We start from the raw sequence: 12,967 nt of genomic DNA, 5'->3' as shown, positions 1-12,967 counted from the left end.
TTTCCGAACACAATCTGCACAGCTTGTTTCCTCTACGGAAAGGGCAGCCGTATAAATCCACGTTAAGAGACTTCATCATCTGCAGTTTCCCAATCAGTGGTATCAAAGTTTAACTCGGCTGCTTGTGGAATAACCAAGCCATAACAATGACTGGTTTATTTAAAGCTGACAGGAGCAGAAAGCAGTAACTATTTACTTAGGCGGTGTACATTAGTGTACACCCGTAAAAATGTTCTCTTTTCCCAAAAGGATTTTTGGTAGAAAGGGCATTCACTTCGCTTCCTTCCCACCCTTCTTTACATGTGACTTTGTACGTTCAAAACTAAGTGCTATATTTTTCTTGCTATTCAGTATATTTTTATTTCCCCCTTTCTGATTAAAAGGCATAAACAGAAACACCCCAGTGAATTCAGAGGGCAAGCTCTGTCTACTGCCGTTTCATTACAGAGCCCAACATCCAGGAAAAAGTTCATTCATTTGTGGATAATCAAATAACACAATCTAGGTAGCGAGAAAAAAATTAATTTAGCATCACATGGGCAGAAATACATCTTCCAGAGCACAAATCCTCCCCGTGCCGCAGCAGGAACGATCTCACTAGCACAACACAAACCGTGTTTGCTCAGGCACGCACCAGAAAAGCTTCTGATTTCACAGTATGTAAGGAAGGGGACCTGAAAGTGCTCCTGTACTCGGCACAGAAATTACTTCAGTTGTGACCTCGGTGATGATTTAGGATTCGAAGCCCACTGCCATAGCATTTTAATATCACCTTTAAAATCAAAAGTAAAACATGACCGACGGGCGAGCCACCTCATGGTGCGGGAGTACATCTTAAAAGATGCAAGCTTGTCCGGACCCAAAGGTAAATTATTGCAACTGTTGTTAGGTACAGAACAAAGGCTTGAAAGGCCATCATTTCGCTCCTTCCAATTAGGATATTAATTTACTAACTAATGTCAAGGCACATGTGTAGTGCACATGTGTGAAAGCTCCGCGGCGCAGCCTGCTTACACCGACACACGCGAGCCGGAATGTTCCCATCCTGATCAAAGATGTACGCAGCCGGATGTGCGGTTAATTCGCTGATCAGATTTTCACAACTGAAAACCATCTTGAAGCGCAGAGCCCGAGCTGCCAGGAGCTTCTTGCTGCATCCCAACTCCTCCTCGGGAGTTTGTGTTTCAGGGTGCATCTTAAAAATCAGATGAGCACTTTGGCATAGGGAAAAAACAAAATGAAGAAACGCAAAGGGAAAAACAAGCACGGGAAGAGAGGAAAAGGCACTGTTTTCAGCTCCGGTGTTCTGAAAGGGCACTGTGAGACTGAGGGGAATACACTCAGAATATCCCCAGAATGTGAGCTCTGATCTTACAGACACGTCCCTGCAGTCAGCTCGTGCTCCATAAAACCTACATGAAAGCGTGGAAGCACAGCTCACACACGTGCCATGTCCGACAAGCTGCCCTGTAACAATAACGGACAGGAGCTCCTCCACGTCCCTGAAAGATTTTAAAACACAATCTATAAAAACACCCCCCTGTCAAACTTCACACTGCCCACGGAGCCAAGCAAATGTGCTGAAGAAATAAACGCTATTTAACGGGTCCTGAATTTTATCAGCTATGTCAAAAATTAGAAGAATTTAAACGAACAGCTGCTGCAAGGTTTCTGCCATCCGACTTAAAAATCCTCCTTCCGTGCCTGCTGAACTGACCAGATGCAGCAAACACACACAGTACTACAGTTACCCTATTGGATCACATAGGCACAAAATAATACTCTAAGCAAACTTACAGACACCAAGATGGGCATTCATTTCACAGTTCTCACCGCTGATTTAAAACACTTCTCCCCTCCCTTACGTACCTGGTTGTTATCAATTATTGACGTGTCTTCACCCTTCTTGCTGCAAAACTTCCTTAAAAAACTTAGAGCACACACAGCACAATATTTGGTACATAAAACTTTTTTTTTTTTTTCAGTAGCTCAGAAAATCTGTAGGCTTTTTTTTTTTTTTAGGCTGATGATATCTTCAGATAGAAACACAGAACGTCTGCAGATAGTAAGAAGCCTTTAGTAAAGCCTTTTTGCTGCACCATAATAATCCGATCCAGGAATTCAAGGGTACCTTAAACAACGGGCTACCTGTTCTAGCCACGCTTAGGAATGTGGCCAAATCATTTTTATTGATTTAACCTTTATAGGAATGCTACATATCCTCAGAGCAAAACATTTCGAATGCATTTATAATATGATATACCTCAGAGAAGTTATGAAAAAATCTCTTATGACGGACAGGCCAGCCCCCCTCCTCCTGTCTGCTTCTGCTGATTTAGTGATCGATAGGCATTCGAGTTCACACTGCTCTGCCAGTTTGGATGTGTCTGTACCCCAGCATAAAGCCAAACTGCAGCACTCAGAGACGGCAAGGCTAACATCTGACCTGCCTTTGTTTAAGGAATAACTGCTGAACTGATAGCCAAGATTCTAAATACTCCTTTCATTCTAGAATTACACATCAATCATGTTACCTGCAAACATATCAAGTTCAAGCTTCCAGGATTTACAGTCCTTTTTTGAATAAACTGAGCAGCGTGCTAGTTATGTTCGGAGAGCTTACAGAAGGTGGTTTGTGCATCTCTCCAGAACTCTTAAAGAAGAACTTCTTCAATTCACCTTCCATTTCGTACACTTTTCAGATCGGTGTTTCCTGATGCCACGATTCACGTTCCATTATTCTGAAGCTCAGGTTTTAAAAAGCAGCATATTTCAGCATTTGCTGCTGTTCTCAGTGCTGCAAAACATTACCAGGGGTCACTTGTTTTTCAGAAAGCAAACTGCCCTGAGTTGCTTGCTGTGGGCACGCTGCTTACCGCTGGAAGCAGGCTGTAAAACAATGCCTGAAAAGTTAGTTTAACGACAGCAAAGATGCTCGTGGTGCCAACTGCATCCGTTATACGTCCTCTAAGGAAAATTAGCATGTCTATGTTCTGTGTTCTGCTTTGATTTTAAGTAAATGGAGAATCTGGTAATGAAAGTGATTCTTAGTCCTAATTCCAGTACAAAATTCTAGTACAAAATCCTAGCGCGTTCCTCACAAGTGGAAGGAACGCAGCAAGAACACCATAGGGGATGAATGCACTGCAGTACCAATTGCCTGTTTTAACTCAGCTCTGATTTGGGGTTTTTCGGAGGACAGTGCATCCAGAATCCACTTACAGTGAGGTTCCTGTCACCTACACAGAAAGATGCAGTAACCCTGCAAAGGAAGGAAAATATAAAAAAAAAACCATAAAAACGATTCATTAGAGAGATAAGGACCTATTTGCACATATAATAAGTCACATCCAAGCAAGTATTCTGATTGCAGTTTATTACGACATAGCAAAAGCCATACATCAGTAAATTCTTTTATTTCCTGAAACACTTTCAAGCTCTCATTAAAAAAAAAAAAAGCATTAATTTCGTTTTTTCTGCCTTTTTCTCCTAAGAAACTTTCTGAAAAGAAACTTTTCCCTAAACATACAACATCCACACAGCAAATATCTCATAATGTGAGCTTCACACTTGCTAAACCAGACCAATGTCAGAGCTTACTGTGAGGCACATCAGGGATTCTTATAGGGAACAGAGGTGAACTGAGGTGTCACGTCACACACTCAGGACCTGGACAGACGAGTGCCTGCATCTACATACAGTCAGTATGTCATTTGTTCAGTTGTCACTTGCAGACTGGGGACAGTATCAATACCACCCATTGAAGCACATCAGAACACACAGACTTGATTTCAACTTTAATACTCGCAGAGTAGAAGGGAATGGAGCAAAGGGAAATGTAAGCAATCCACAGATCTGACATCAGCCAAAGGATTTTTCTGTACATTTGGGAGTCACAGTGATGAACGCACAGCGCTGAGGGCTGCATCCCTCCTGGTTTTACAGTCACAGAACAGAACTTCTGTTGTCACTTTTATTACAGAGCACCTTAAGAAAGGAACCACTACTGGAAAATACTGGAGCACGTTAGAAATGCAAGTTTGTCTTACAGACAGCAATGATGGAAAAAGGCCTCGTTTAAGTGCCTCTGTACCCATAAAACTGCCTGGAGCAGCAGACCCTTTCTGTAACGTAATAGATGCGTTTGTACAAGGGGATCTATTAGCATAGTTATCCTGGCAAACAATAACATCTTTTGATGCTACAGAAAAGCTGCTCTGTGCTAGAGTGCAAGAAACGTCAGATGGTGGAAAACTAACTTCATGCTGCTAACCTGTAAGCCTGCTCCTCCCCTGAGTGCTAACAAGTGCCCTAGCAGGGGAGAGCACAGCCCTTCCACGGGCTCACGTAGGGCACCTCCTGCTCTGTTCGGGTGGAACAGAACGTGTGTGCTTCCAGCTTCAGGAGTGCCAGCCTCCTTGGCAGCTCTGAGTAAGCTTTTCTGGGGCAAACCTGCATAGACAGGTTGCCTCCAGATTTTCAGTTTCTAAAGGAGTTTTATACATGCACACACGTATAGGCACATAAAAATGCCACTTAGTTGACCACTTGAGTCTGTATCCCATTAGAGGAGCAATTGTGATCCTTCTGGAGCCCCAGCATTTAATTTCAGCGTTTTGAATGAGGGAATGCAAAGTGAGGAGACAATGGCCTCTGGGAACATATTTTGTGAGGCTGTTTTATAGGGACTGCAGAAGGAAAAAGGCTCAGATGAGGAACAGCTATCTATCTGGCATGGGACTGCTGCTATACAAAGTAGAACAGAACCCCAAACTGCTGTTTCTCGGTGGCACACACAGGTTAGAGCGACGGGAGCACCACGGGTCAGGCAAAGTACACATTTTGGCAACGTGTAATTTGAATAACGCAGCTTGTTTTCATGGCAACCCTAATAACTCTTCCACATTTCCCTATGGATTAGGTTTGGTTGTTGTTTTTTGGTTTTTTTTTTTTTTGCTTTAACAAATCTCTCCACATTTTCAAGAGGTGGAAGTACCGTAACATCGCCATTTCACAGCCAAAGAGTCTGACTGGCAAACTTGCCTCTCAGCAATGTACCACCCACCACTCCTATTTCCAACTGTCCCTCCCTTAGGTCTTACAAAGTAAGCAGTGCAGCTCTGACTGAACAGTCCCAGATCCCTCAGCTGTTCCCCATAGCCCTGTGCTGCAGACCCCTCACAGTTTCATTGCCCTTCCCTGGACACGTCCCAAGGCCCCAACATCTTTCTTGTAGTGAGGGGCCCAAAACTGATACACAGGTATGATGATTCCCATCAGAGAAGGCCATAAAAATAGCAGAACTCTTATATGGCATCACCAGCTCAGCCCCACTGAGCATCTCTTTGCTTCAGCCCAAAGTAAAGCTGCCTGCTTCGAGGCTCGGTACTTTTGATGTACATTTGAGAAGTCTCCTCACAAAATAACAATTTTAAAGGCATACTGATGACTCATCTTCAGGACTTGGTAATTTTGGTTCTTGCTGGAAAAATGCTTAGCAAATATTGTCAGCAAAATGCTTCCAGTTTCTTTGTGTAAGCATATTTGAAACTTGAAAATAGCCATGTTAACAATTGTGCCTTCACCAAATATAGCTGTTCCCTATTTTGGATAGGATGCTGAACGTATTTTCAACCAGAAAATTGGTTTTGGCTGCAACTAAATATTTAAAAAAAAATAAATTCAAAGCAGTTAGGATTTTAAAAACCTCACTGACCCATTTGGTTGTGTCAGTAGCACCGCACAGGACTCTGATGACAAAACACAATTATTCTGTCCTCTCACTCAATTCCCTAAAAGCACATTTCACACCAAACACAAAGCACTGTCCTGCATCCAGCCCCCATAACCTAACACTTCCCATTGAGCTTACTGCTGCTCCTGAGATTCTGAACAAACTGAAATGGTAGGAAGACGAGCAGACAATCACGACAGGTTAGTTAAAAACAAAACACACTGACCAAACTGAATAATTCCACAGGAAAAGCACATTCATGAAGATAAGGTGGCAGATTCAATGCACTTTGGATCCAGGAAAACAAGATGCTGATGCTGCCTACCTGGCATGCAAGGGAACTTTCAAACTCAGTACAGAATAAGTGCTGCACACTAGCTGATATTGATGACAAAACAGAAGATATTTTAAGACTCCCACAGGGAGATGCTATGCCTGCTTTTGTCTCAATGTATCCAGCATGGATGTGAGAACAAGGACAGTATTTACTGCAATTTATTAAAAGATCAAGCTGGAAGGTTCTCAAGTACCTGAGGAGAACAAGGTCAGTTAGAGAAACAAACAGCATACAATTAAACAGGCAAGCGTGAAAACACAGACTTAACAAATCAACTGTTTCAGTAAGTAAAATTCTCCAGAATGGAAACACAGAACGACCTGTTAAGTTGAAAAGGCTCACAAACTAAACACAAAGGCACTCTGCTCACACATACAGACACTGCCAAGCCTCGCGCCCATTGAAGACATAGGAGATACCATCCATGAGGTGCACAGAAGCTAAGCAGTCAAACAGAAAACTTCTTCGCCCGATGGAAAATTAGGAGCAAAAAGGTTAAAGGGACTGTGGTAGTCATTGCAAAGCAGGCAGTGATCAACTCGTCCTTGGTCATGTGTGGAAAGGCAAATAAATCAGAAGCAAAGGAAGCTTATGGTGACACTCCAAACCACTATTAGTTCAGTATTTCACAGCTGCCTTAACTAGGTGGCAACATTCAGACCACAACAGGGCTTGTCAGATCAGATTTTCTGGGTCTTCAAGGTATGGAAACTTGTCTGTATGGCTCCTAAAAAGCCTGCTTGCGACCCAAGTCATTTTTTAAACAATAGGAAAGACTGGATAGGAAGGACACATTTGATCCACTATTTTTACCTGATATCGTGCATCACTAGCCCTGATACAGTGCTAAGAGTTCTGCTCTTACTACCACAGTGCACAGCAACAGAAGTCAGATAGCACAGCCATCACTACATTAGATACACAGAGGAGGAACTGAAAAAACGAAAGCAGCTCTGTGGAACTTGTTACAAACCACAGTGCAGGAGATTGGGACAGGTGAGACAACAGCCCTCCATCAAGGACCCAGACTAAAGTAGGTATCTTCAGTTCCCTCCCAGTCCTGTACATCTCGTAATAATGACTAATAAAACATAAACAGTGATAAAGGGAAAGGCTTTGCTACATAATGAATTTTCCAAAGGAAACATTAGGATAAAAACTGTGCAGTGACTCAGCTACTCTGAAGGACGTGCTCAGATGCACACATTCATTCTTCAGCTAGTTAATACACCTGACTGAAAGGGGAACCAGCAGCTTTCTGCTCATTCCAAGCACGCACACACAAAAGCATGGTGGAGTGTACAAGCAGTATATGTTCACATCCCCACTGATCTACAGGAGATGTGTTTGCATGCCCAAAATCAAATAAGTGATGCAAAAAAAATATCACCAGTCCTGAAACCTCTTCGCTGCAGGGAAAGATTGCATTTATAAACAGGCCTTACCCAATGAAAACACTTCAGCACACACACACCTCTATTTGTGTCAGCCAAAGTCAGTACTAATACCCTGCTCAAACTTTCCAATCATCCAAATAATCTGCTCAATAATCCTGCTCAGGACAAGTAAAGAAGTGTACCCATATCCTATTATGGATTTTGAGAAGTGATCCGTGACTCATTTCTAATTTGTAGTTACACGTGGCTTTGTAGTGCTTCAGTAACAAATGCCAGCTAAATTGTCAGCTTAACTACCTAGTTAGATCATGTTTGCAGTTGCCTTGTTTATGGTCTGATGGCACAAACGGCCAGAGGACTCACTCAGCTAATGGACTTTGCTATAGGGAGGCTGTGTTTTGGTTCAGGTAAATTTAAGAACTCCTTCCTGGAAAAACAAACTGAAATAAAACTGTTGCTTTTTTGGTAACGGTTATTTTCTCACAAAGTTGGACAGATTTCTGAAAGCTTTCTAGCCCTCCAGTTCTGACCTGGACAACTCAAATTGCCCTAAACTCCACCAGGCTTTGAGTTCCAAGTCAAGCTCAATGTTTGAAGGTAGAGGTCCTGACCAAGACTTGGAAGATGCAACTAATCCTTAGTTCAACAGCGATCACACAAAGCCCCAAGGTTAAGACAACAAAAGGACAATCACAAGAACTCTCTACCAGTGGTTTCAAAGAATAAGAAAGGAACCACAGAACTGTAGGGGTTGGGAGGGACCTGCAGAGATTATCGAGTCCAACCCCCTGCCAAAGCAGCTCCCAGCCCAGGGTGCACAGGTAGGTGTGCAGAACTGGCTATGCTTCAACACTGCTGCAGTAAATAAATTTGCCCCCAGCTCTGACTGTAGAACACAGTCTGCTATGCAGGCATAAGGAACAGTTATGCTTTTATGATCAACACCAAAACAATTCCAATACCTTTCCTTTTGTCAACAAGAAAGATGAGTCTTTCACCCACCACAACCACCAACACAGGGATACTACTGCTCACGTAACACAGCAGCAATTGTTCTTCATGCTTTCACCACCCCACATTCAAACTGAAAACCTACCAAAATAGCCAAGCAATGAAGCTGTCATCAGCTGGAGAAGATGCTTGCTTTTCAGAAGAGCACACGTGAATTGCTGGTGACATTACCTACCAGCTTGTCAGCAACAGTGGATGGAAACTGTTGGCAGGCGTGGAAAAAACACATGGCAAGCTAACACGTAGCAAGGAGTGATACAAAAACAGCTTGTAACTGAGTTCTTGTTTCATTTATATCCAGTCAGACAACTACCTTCACTGGTGTGTGAATGGAGGAAATAGCACTGACAATACATAAACAATCAGACATGCTCAGAGATATCCAACACACAACACTGCATTTGCTTTACCCATCAGAGCAGGGAAAGCTTTACTTCAATCGTCAGGGAGATGAGAATAGTAGTTATACCTGTAAACACACTCTAAATTTCTGCCTGAGGCCCCAGTTTTCAATTGATAAAATAGTGCTGTAAATTCCCTGTTTCAAAAAGATTGCAGAGATAAATCAATATTTTTCCTTCAAACACTATGTTGACACAGAGAAACCTTTTAAGAAATTACATGCTCAGTATAAAGTTCTTAAATACACATTTGAATAAGTAATTTTAGAATTTAGAGTCAATTTTCCCAGATTAATCTAAACAAAAAAACAGCTGGTGGTTTGGGCTTCCTTTTTTTAATCTGTCTTAAGAACTCAAAGACAAATAAGCGCAGTTTTAATCCTAGGTCTAGAAATATATTTGACTTCCATTCCTCAAAAATAATTCTGTAATTCATTAGAAAAATGCTGTAGTGTTTTATGTCTCTTCCTGCAAATTGATCACACAGCTGTCAGACACCTGAACCACCAAAGGGCCCAACAGACCCTGAGATGACACCTCACAGCCAGCACTGGGCACCTAACTGCAGAGCACGAAGGGCCCTCTCTGGGCACGCACAGGGAGAGGTCCTGCCAGCACCAACTCACAGGCAGACCTTGTTTTAATACACAGCTTTCCAAAGAAAGTCTCATTCTTGAAGGTGTAAGACTGGCATTTAATAGAGAAACAGAGAATAAGGAAGCTTGCCAACTAGCTACAGAGACTTCTGCTTGCAAGGCACCAGATATGTATCTAGCCCAGTTATATAATATGCATTAAAGCTGATTGAGTTTACCTGATTTTTAAGTATCCCCCACACAGGGGGACTTACTCTCTATTTCACTTCAGTAAGCATAAGCAGACCTAGAAGCACCTAGCACAACCAGCACTTATAAAGCAACAGCTTTTTCAGTTAATTTGCATACAGCTAGATTTAATTACACAATTTGCATGGCATGTTTCAGATTTGCATAAATTTTGATTGCCACAACTGATCTCTCTGCTATAAAAAGTGAAACTGGAACTGCTAAGACATGAGCTGAACTTTGTAAGACTAACACACGTAACATTTTCTGCGTTAAAGACAAAGCAAAACCGTCTTTAAAGAGTCCACATTTCCCTCTGAGTGGATAAGGAGCAACGAATGCTGCCAAAGAACTCTTACTACAGCATCTTACAAAACCATTGGATAAAACATAACTGCAGCAGAGAGACCTGCCTGCCACGGATCTGCCAACAGTGCAGCTGTGCCTAAGTTAGCAGGACAGGAACAAAACACTAACGTGCAGGTAGATCTTGCAGGAGAACATTATGAAATGAATTCTCATGGATCTGCCTCTTCCTGCATACTAACGTTTCAACACCCATGCTTATTCCTAGACAAATCAACATTAAACTGAAGTCAAACTGCGTACGCACGCATAAGAGGTGATATCTACTTTATTAAAGCAATGCCTCTCTGTATGGTGTATGGCTAACAGAACGAACAATGCTAAATAGTATTGCAGATGAGATATTTTATAGACAGTATAGTTAACAAGACTATCGTGATGAGAAGAGACAATGAAAATTAAGGGAAGCCCTCACAGCAGGAAACTCCAAAGGAGCAGTCTCCAACAAGAGACCCCTCCCCAGTGGTGGTCAGCCCTTCAATGGGGTCTGGGAGAGGTGCACTCATTCTCCACCCCTTCTGCTCACACAGTGCACTGCCTCCACCTGTGCTCCCATGGCTGACTCAGTGCTCCCCTCAGCTGATCCAGCAGTGGTTCAGGCCGTGAGCCAACAGTTCTCGTACACTCTCTTTCCAAAGAGAGAGAAAGATATTTTAGCAATCTCCAGGTTCAGTTAGACAGCTTTAAAAAAGGATTTCAAGAAATTTCAGCTCCACAACGGCAATGCAAAGCACCTGTCTGGTTTAAGAGTAACCCTGTTTGATCATACTCTGCCTGTTGAAGAGCAAGGACTGACTGTAGTGCATAACTTCAACAATGACAGATCAGAGAACATTTGGGATTTGGGGGAGTTCATTCTGGTAACTTAAAACTTTTTTCTTTGTTCAGGGAAATACCCTGAATGACTTGTTTATGTTTTAAAACATGGATTGACACTGGCTTTGCAGTCTAGCATAAAAAGTACTCATAGGTATGGAGTCAGACAGTAAGCCACACAGATGTATAGTCCATGGGAAGGTATCTATCTCCTCTTCACAGGGTTAGCAAAAGGCACTGTCCACAGAATTAAAGTTATGACAGAATATTTAGGTGCTGTTTAATATTAAGGTCTAGACTTCACTTTTTTTCTGGAGTTATTACGTTAGCTTAGCTGCACTAGAAGAAAAGCACAGCTTTTGTAGCATCACTACTGTAGCTTAGGGCAGTTAAAGGCACACTGAAAAATTAATGTACATTTTTCTCACCCAGTTCTGCAGCAATCTGATACAAGGTATGAGCACAGGTAGGTTAGATCAGGTGAGCTCCAGAATTAGGGATCACAGAACAACTTGGTTTGGGCCCATTCTCTGGTGATACTCACTAGTGCAGAAAAACTGCCAGCCTGTTGATAATGAACATGTACGTGCATGCGTGTGTACCATTTAAAAGGAAAAATATAACCATATGACCACACAAAATAGCACAGGATCATCCTAGAGTGGCTTGGGTTGGAAGGGACCCTGAGTATTACGAAGTTCCAACCCCCTGCTGCAGGCAGGGCCACCAGCCTTCAGATCTGGTACCAGATCAGGTTGCCCTCAGCCCCATCCAACCTGGTCTGCAATACCTCCAAGGACAGAGCATCACAGCCTCTCTGTGCAGTCTGTGCCAGCACCTCACCTCTGTGAAGAGCTTACCCTGACATCCAATCTAAACATTCCCTCCTTGAGCATAGGCCTTCTCCTCGGGTTCTCAATTTCCTTTGAACAAATCTAAGTAGTATAAGGTTGGTCAAGGGGAAAGCAACCTCATGTCATTAGTACAACAGAAACCTTTCCTAATGTGAGCGTCCTAACTTGTTCAATAACAAACAAAAATAGTTTACCATGAAATTCATTATTTGCATTCTCAACTATTGTAAAACGTCAGATTAATTTATACTTGTTGAATTCAAGCTCATTCCTATGACAGTTTGGTATCAGTGTGCACACACCAGATGTCTGTGCTATCCTGCTGTACTGCACCAGAAGCACAAACAGAAGTACCCAGGCTCACACTGAAGGCCTGACACACAAACGAGGAGACAAATATTCATTGTGAAGTATGATTACGTGACTCTATATGATTCTGTGACTATAATTTCAACGTGGATAGTCACGCTTTATTTCAGGACCAAAACACACTCCTTCAAGATATGTTATCCAAATGACTCTGAATCATAGTTAAAGGAGAATAATAAGGCATGTGCTAGCACTGGTTGAAAATGAAATGAGTATTAAACATGCTGTCCTTTCAGGGTCACAGTGTAGCCTACTAAGATTCTATAGCATTACATTTTTCAAGGGTAAGACTGTGTCACAGCTGTTGCCTTTTTAAGCAAGAAAGACCCACACATAAGCAAGCCAGTGCTTCTTCAGAAATACTCACTGAGTCTAGAAATGGAGGATGATTCAAAACCACAACTACTCAATTTTCTAAAGGTTGTACAAATCATGTTAGGGGAAAGGGGAGAAAAACAATCTGAGCTAAAAATAAGTAACAAAGAAACATTATCATTCAGAGCAGGGTACATTAGGTCAGAAGCTGCTGCTTTTTAGCAGCATAAAGTGCTTACAGCTTTCTGCTCAAAAAACCCCAGCAAAACAAAAAATCACCACCACCAAAGCAGGAGAAGTAAATAAACCATTTGCTCAGCACTCTCTGTAAGAAGAAAAAAAATGGATTAAGCACAAAGTACCCATTTTGGGCAACAGATAACTTTAAAGCTAAGAAAGCACATCATTGTTAACATATTAAGAAATTGCCAATACAATTTCATAGAACTAATCTAGCACATACTGTTAGGCTATTCTGGTTCGTGTCCTTCCCCCACCCTCCTCCCACTTAGCCATCAGTCTTACTGACATTTCTGCTATCCA

The 12,967-nt window shown here is 42.2% G+C and overlaps 2 protein-coding genes across 7 annotated transcripts in view; one reads left to right on the top strand and one right to left on the bottom strand.

Annotated features, from left to right (window-relative positions):
* The window catches only part of RUNX2 (RUNX family transcription factor 2), a 199,130-nt gene that overhangs the window by 7,622 nt on the left and 178,541 nt on the right, over positions 1–12,967 (top strand). The gene's annotated exons all lie outside the window — the stretch shown is intronic.
* The window catches only part of SUPT3H (SPT3 homolog, SAGA and STAGA complex component), a 256,585-nt gene that overhangs the window by 223,962 nt on the left and 19,656 nt on the right, over positions 1–12,967 (bottom strand). Inside the window, exon 1 of one of the 4 annotated variants that reach the window (XM_065730442.1) lies at positions 12,477–12,548. The exons of the other annotated variants lie outside the window; for them this stretch is intronic. The gene's annotated coding sequence lies outside the window, so the exon portion shown is untranslated. Of the gene's footprint in view, positions 1–12,476; positions 12,549–12,967 lie in introns of those variants that run through there. 4 annotated transcript variants of the gene reach the window in all.

This window comes from Cyrtonyx montezumae, unplaced genomic scaffold (assembly GCF_038088225.1).
Source record: "Cyrtonyx montezumae isolate F1298 unplaced genomic scaffold, pur_monq_1.0 scaffold_13, whole genome shotgun sequence".
In the NCBI taxonomy this organism is placed as follows: Eukaryota; Metazoa; Chordata; class Aves; order Galliformes; family Odontophoridae; genus Cyrtonyx; species Cyrtonyx montezumae.
This window is presented reverse-complemented; position numbering and strand designations above follow the sequence as displayed.